We start from the raw sequence: 6,509 nt of genomic DNA, 5'->3' as shown, positions 1-6,509 counted from the left end.
CATATTAAAACTAATAACTGGTTTGTTATTTACTGCTTCCTCTCAGGAGTTTGTGAAACAATGGCACAACATAACACCAGCATCAATGACTCAACTGGATCAGATGATGATTTATTTAATAGGAGTTGATGGAATTTTTAAGTAAACATGAATATGTATTCTTTGTATTTTTCCGTGTCCTTTTAGTCATTGACATTCTAGTCATGATCTTAACTCTGATTGGCTTGTGTTTCATCATCAAATCCCGGCCTGCTGCTTCAGTTTTTGTTAGTAATTTGATACTTTCAGATCTCATACAGGGCTGGGTCTGGCCTCCGCGAGGAAGAGGGTGAGGGCACACCCCGCTATGCCTCGCTGGTGCCCATAGGCGACGTGCGGCAGCCTCTCGCCCACTGTCAGGAAGAATGCTTATCTTTGACTTTGGGGAGTGACCGCTGGATTGCAGCCGTAAGGGGAAAAGTGCGTGGGGACCGGGGAGGCGGCTGGCGCTCGTAGCGCCGAGGGCGGACACCTAACGAAACCTCGCCGCAGAGGCTCCTCTCGCCCGCCGCACCGAACCTCCGAGACAAGACCGCCGCCTGAGCCTCCCTATGAACGCCGGCACTCGGAGGGGCCTTCGCGGCGCGCATCAAACGGACAAGGCGATTACCGGTCACCGTATCAAACTTTTTTCGCCAGGCCCTCTAGGAACACCCAACCCACAGCGCCAGTGCTTTATGGCAAAGCGGACGAGCACCTTCTCGGCCGGGCGGGTCCTAGCTCGGCGCGCCACGCGCCCAATCGATCAGGGGACGTGGACTCGGTCATTTTGCGCAAAGCGCCCAAAACCTAAGTCCACCAAATTTGCCTTTCGCGAAATCGCGACGGCACCTCAAAACGGCTTCCCCATCGGACCGATCTCCAGGGTCGCGGTCGAATCTGAACCTGCCCGGGACGAGGCGCCTTCCCGCCTGCTGCGGCGACTGACACCCTGGATGTTTGGCCCGAGCCCCTTTTCGACTTAGTCGCTTTTTCCGACCCTCGAAATTCCTCTGCCGCTGGTCACCCCCGACCGCCGAGGGAGGAGCGGCCGCCGGCCTGGCCACCCCCGCCGCCAGGGTGAGGGTACGGGCTAAGCGTCCTCTGCGCCGCCTCTGAGCTCCGCTTTTAAGCGGTCAAAACCTAAGTCCACAAAATTAGGCGCGCTAATTCCCGATGGCACCTCAAAACGGCTTCCCTAACGGACCGACCTCCAGGGTCGCGGTCGAATCCGAACCCACCCGGGACGAGGCACCTTCCTGCCTGCCTCGGCGCATCGGGCACCCTGGATGTTTGGCCCGAGCCCCTTTTCGACTTAGTCGCTTTTTCCGACCCCTCGACCTCCAGGGTCTACACCCCACACGGCCGGGCCGAGAGGGCGAGCCTCGCGTACACGCCCGCCAAGAGGCCACGGAGCTCAAACCCGCCGCTGGTCACCCCGAGAACCGGACCAAGGGGCGAAGAGTTAGGGTTAGGTTAGGTTAGGTTAGGTTAGGTTAGGTTAGGTGCCGCCACCCCGCCAGGGAGACGTGTCTCTGGGCCTGGCGTTGCTCGAAAAGCCCCTGGAGCTTAGCTGTGACCGCATGACAACCGGAGTAAGGGGCGCTGGGGTAGTGCCCACCCCACCAGCGAGACGTGTGTCTGGGCCTGGCGTCCGAAAAGCCCCTGGAGCTTAGCTTTCACTGTTACCGACAAACAGAGTAAGGGGCGCTGGGGTAGTGCCCACCCCACCAGCGAGACGTGTTTCTGGGCCTGGCGTCAAAAGCCCCTGAGCTTAGCTGTGACCGCACGAGAACCGACCAAGGGGCGCTGGGGTAGTGCCCACCCCACCAGCGAGACGTGTTTCTGGGCCTGGCGTCGCCGAAAAGCCGCTGGAGCTTAGCTTTCACCGTTACCGACAAACAGAGTAAGGGGCGCTGGGGTAGTGCCCACCCCACCAGCGAGACGTGTTTCTGGGCCTGGCGTCAAAAGCCCCTGGAGCTTAGCTGTGACCATGCTACCGAGAACCGGACCAAGGGGCGCTGGGGTAGTGCCCACCCCGCCAGGGAGACGTGTCTCTGGGCCTGGCGCCGAAAAGCCCCTGGAGCTTAGCTTTCATCGTTAGGGAGAACCAATTCCTGGAGTGAGGGGCATCAATGTACTGCCCACCCCGCCAGCGAGACATGTCTCTGGGCCTGGCGTCGAAAAGCCCCTGGAGCTTAGCTGTGACCGCACGAGAACCGCACTCAAGGGGCGCTGGGGTAGTGCCCACCCCGCCAGGGAGACGTGTCTCTGGGCCTGGCGTCCGAAAAGCCCCTGGAGCTTAGCTTTCATCGTTAGGGAGAACCACACCCTGGAGTGAGGGGCCAAGGTACTGCCCAGCCCGCCAGCGAGACGTGTCTCTGGGCATGGCGTCAAAAGCCCCTGGAGCTTAGCTTTCACCGCTATCGACAACCGGAGTGAGGGGCGCTGGGGTAGTGCCCACCCCGCCAGGGAGACGTGTCTCTGGGCCTGGCGCCGAAAAGCCCCTGGAGCTTAGCTGTGACCGCACGAACCGGACCAAGGGGCGCTTGGGTAGTGCCCACCCCACCAGGGAGACGTGTCTCTGGGCCTGGCGCGCCGAAAAGCCCCTGAGCTTAGCTGTGACCGCACGAGAACCGGACCAAGGGGCGCTGGGGCAGTGCCCACCCCGCCAGGGAGACGTGTCTCTGGGCCTGGCGTCGCCGAAAGCCCCTGAGCCCGCTTTTAAGCGCCAAACCTAAGTCCACAAAATCACACGCTCAATCATTTCCCGACGGCACCTCAAACCAGCTTCCCTAACGGACCCACCTCCAGGGTCGCGGTCGAATCCGGAACTACCCAGGGACGAGGCGCCCCGGCCTGCCTCGGCGCCTCAGACACCCTGGATGTTTGGCCCAAGCCCCTGCCGACTTAGTCGCTCCGAACCGAAATTCATCCAGGGTCCACTCCCCGCACGGCCGTGGCCCGAGAGGCCGCCCCTGGTCGGGAAGGCCGGAAGAGGCCCCGAGGCGACCGCACCCGCCGCTGGTGACCCCAAAACCTTATCCCGATGGCACCTCAAAACGGCTTCCCTAACGGACCGACCTCCGGCCCGCGGGCGAGACCGGAGCCGTAGCCGGGAAAGGCGCGCCTCCTGGGCAAGGCCACCGACGAAGAGGGGTTGGAAGTTCGACCCAGCCCGAAACGAAACGCCGAGGCCCAGCGACTCCAAACTCGGCACGCAAGTAGACCCCGACGGGCCCTATCCGACGCCGCCGCCCCCGAGTCGATAACCCACCGGGGCCGGAGGTAGCGCCCCCAAAGTTCAAATTTTGACCGAATAACTCAACCAACTCGAGGGCTACCTCTACCAAACTCGGATCAAAATTACACCTCCACGGCCCCTATCCAACGCCGCCTTCCCCAGCTAAAGTCATCCGGGGCCGGAGATAGAGCCCCCAAATTTCAAATTTTGACCGAATAACTCAACCAACTCGAGGGCAACCTCTACCAAACTCGGGTCAAAATTACACCTCCACGGCCCCTATCCAACGCCGCCTTCCCTAGCTAAAGTCATCCGGGGCCGGAGATAGAGCCCCCAAAGTTCAAATTTTGACCGAATAACTCAACCAACTCGAGGGCAACCTCTACCAAACTCGGGTCAAAATTACACCTCCACGGCCCCTATCCAACGCCGCCTTCCCTAGCCAAAGTCATCCGGGGCCGGAGATAGAGCCCCCAAAGTTCAAATTTTGACCGGCAATAACTCAACCAACTCGAGGGCAACCTCTACCAAACTCGGGTCAAAATTACACCTCCACGGCCCCTATCCAACGCCGCCTTCCCTAGCCAAAGTCATCCGGGGCCGGAGATAGAGCCCCCAAAGTTCAAATTTTGACCGGAATAACTCAACCAACTCGAGGGCAACCTCTACCAATCTCGGGTCAAAATTACACCTCCACGGCCCCTATCCAACGCCGCCTTCCCTAGCTAAAGTCATCCGGGGCCGGAGATAGAGCCCCCAAAGTTCAAATTTTGACCGGCAATAACTCAACCAACTCGAGGGCAACCTCTACCAAACTCGGGTCAAAATTACACCTCCACGGCCCCTATCCAACGCCGCCTTCCCTAGCCAAAAGTCATCCGGGGCCGGAGATAGAGCCCCCAAAGTTCAAATTTTGACCGGCAATAACTCAACCAACTCGAGGGCAACCTCTACCAAACTCGGGTCAAAATTACACCTCCAGGCCCCTATCCAACGCCGATCCCTAGCTAAAGTCATCCGGGGCCGGAGATAGAGCCTCCAAAGTTCAAATTTTGACCGAGAATAACTCAACCAACTCGAGGGCAACTCCACCAAACTCGGGAAATATTACACCTCCACGGCCCCTATCCAACGCCGCCTTCCCTAGCCAAAGTCATCCGGGGCCGGAGATACGGGCCTCCAAACTTGAAAAAATTTTGACCGGCAATAACTCAACCAACTCGAGGGCAACTCTACCAAACTCGGGTCAAAATTACACCTCCACGGCCCCTATCCAACGCCGCCTTCCCGAGCCCAAAGCCCTCGGGGCCGGAGATACGGGCCTCCAAACTTGAAAATTTGACCGGAATAACTCGACCCACTGAGGAAAACTCCACCAAACTCGGGTCAAAATTACACCTCCACGGCCCCTATCCAATGACGCCTTCCCGATCCCACAGCTCGGGGCCGGTGATACGGGCCTCCAAACTTGAAAATTTGACGAGAATAACTCGACCCAGTCGAGGAAAAACTCCACCAAACTCGGGAAATATTAGACCTCCAGGGCCCCTATCCAACGCTGCCTTTTCCCGATCCCACAGCCTCGGGGCCGGTGATACGGGCCTCCAAACTTGAAAATTTGACGAGAATAACTCGACCCAGTCGAGGAAAAACTCCACCAAACTCGGGGAAATATTAGACCTCCAGGGCCCCTATCCAACGCCGTCTTCCCTAGCCCAAAGCCCCTCGGGAGCCGGAGATACGGGCCTCCAAACTTGAAATTTTGACCGGGAATAACTCGACCCAGTCGAGGAAAAACTCCACCAAACTCGGGTCAAAATTACACCTCCACGGCCCCTATCCAACGCCGCCTTCAACGACTCGATACCACGGGGCCGGAGGTAGCGCCCAAAGCTCAAACTTTGACCGAATAACTCACCCTAGGCGGGACAAACTCTGCCAAACTCGGGGAAAAATTAGACCTCCAGGGCCCCTATCCGACGACGCCTTCCCGAGTCGATACTGGGGCCGGAGATAGAGCCCCCAAATTTAAAACTTTGACCGGGAATAACTCATCCTAGGCGGGGACAAACTCTGCCAAACTCGGGTCGTAGTAGACCTCCAGGGCCCCTATCCAACGCCGCTTCCCGAGTCGATACCGGGGCCGGAGATAGACACCCCTGCTTCAGGCACCCCACCCACCTCTTACACCCCTCCTACCCGACTCCGGCCAGCCACCGCCCCACCTCTCCTTCGGGGCACCTCCGGAGAACCACCCGACCTGTTCTCCAGCCGAACCCGGGACTCCCACACTTAAGCCCGGGTTACTGACTCAGCCAACCGCGCCCGGAGAACCGGGCCACTGGTCACCCTGGGAGAGATTTACCGCTGGTCACCCCGGGAAAAGTTTACCGCTGGTCACCCCGGGAGAGATTTACCGCTGGTCACCCCAAGACGACTTAGGTTTTGGCCGTCAAGACTAGGACTCCAGGGTTCCTGGGGACTCATGAGCCCGACCCACAGAACCACGACTCCGGCCTGAGGGGGAACCACAAGACACCCACTCTACCCGCCTCAGGGAACCAGGACCTCGGGCAGAGGGGGGCGACTCTCTTACACCCACTCTACCCGCCTCAGGGAACCAGGACCTCGGGCAGAGGGGGCGACTCTTTACACCCACTCTACCCGCCTCAGGGAACCAGGACCTCGGGCAGAGGGGCCACTCTCCTGCACCCCTCACCCGCCTCAGGGAACCAGGACCTCGGGCAGAGGGGGCCACCTCCTGCACCCTCTACCCGCCTGGGAACCAGGACTGGCAGAGGGGGGCACCGTGGCGCACCCTTCTACTCGCCTCGAACTCTCCTCCCCGCCGCCGCCTCCGAGGGCCCCCTGACCTCCAGGAGGGACCCCTACCCCGCCCACCGCTCAACCCGGGCATCCCACACTTAAGCCCGGTTACTGACTCGGCCATCCGCGCCCGGAGAACCAGGCCACTGGGCACCCCGGGAGATTTTACCACTGGTCACCCCAAGATCGACTTAGGTTTTGGCCGCCTCCTCGACTTCCAGGGTTCCCGGGACTCTGCAGAGCCCGACCCACGGAACCACGACTCCGCCCGAGGGGGCACCGCGACACCCCTCCGCCGCCTCAGGGAACCAGACGCCGCCGAGGGGCCGCCTCACGCACCCCTCCGCCACTGGTTCCCCCAGCATCGACTTAGGTTTTTTTTCCGCCGCCATCCGCCTGCCACTGGTACCCCGGACACCGC

The sequence above is a fragment of the Onychostoma macrolepis genome, unplaced genomic scaffold (assembly GCF_012432095.1).
Source record: "Onychostoma macrolepis isolate SWU-2019 unplaced genomic scaffold, ASM1243209v1 Scaffold179, whole genome shotgun sequence".
NCBI classification, from domain to species: Eukaryota; Metazoa; Chordata; class Actinopteri; order Cypriniformes; family Cyprinidae; genus Onychostoma; species Onychostoma macrolepis.
The sequence above is the reverse complement of the archived record's forward strand: the minus strand, read 5'-3'. Positions refer to the sequence as shown.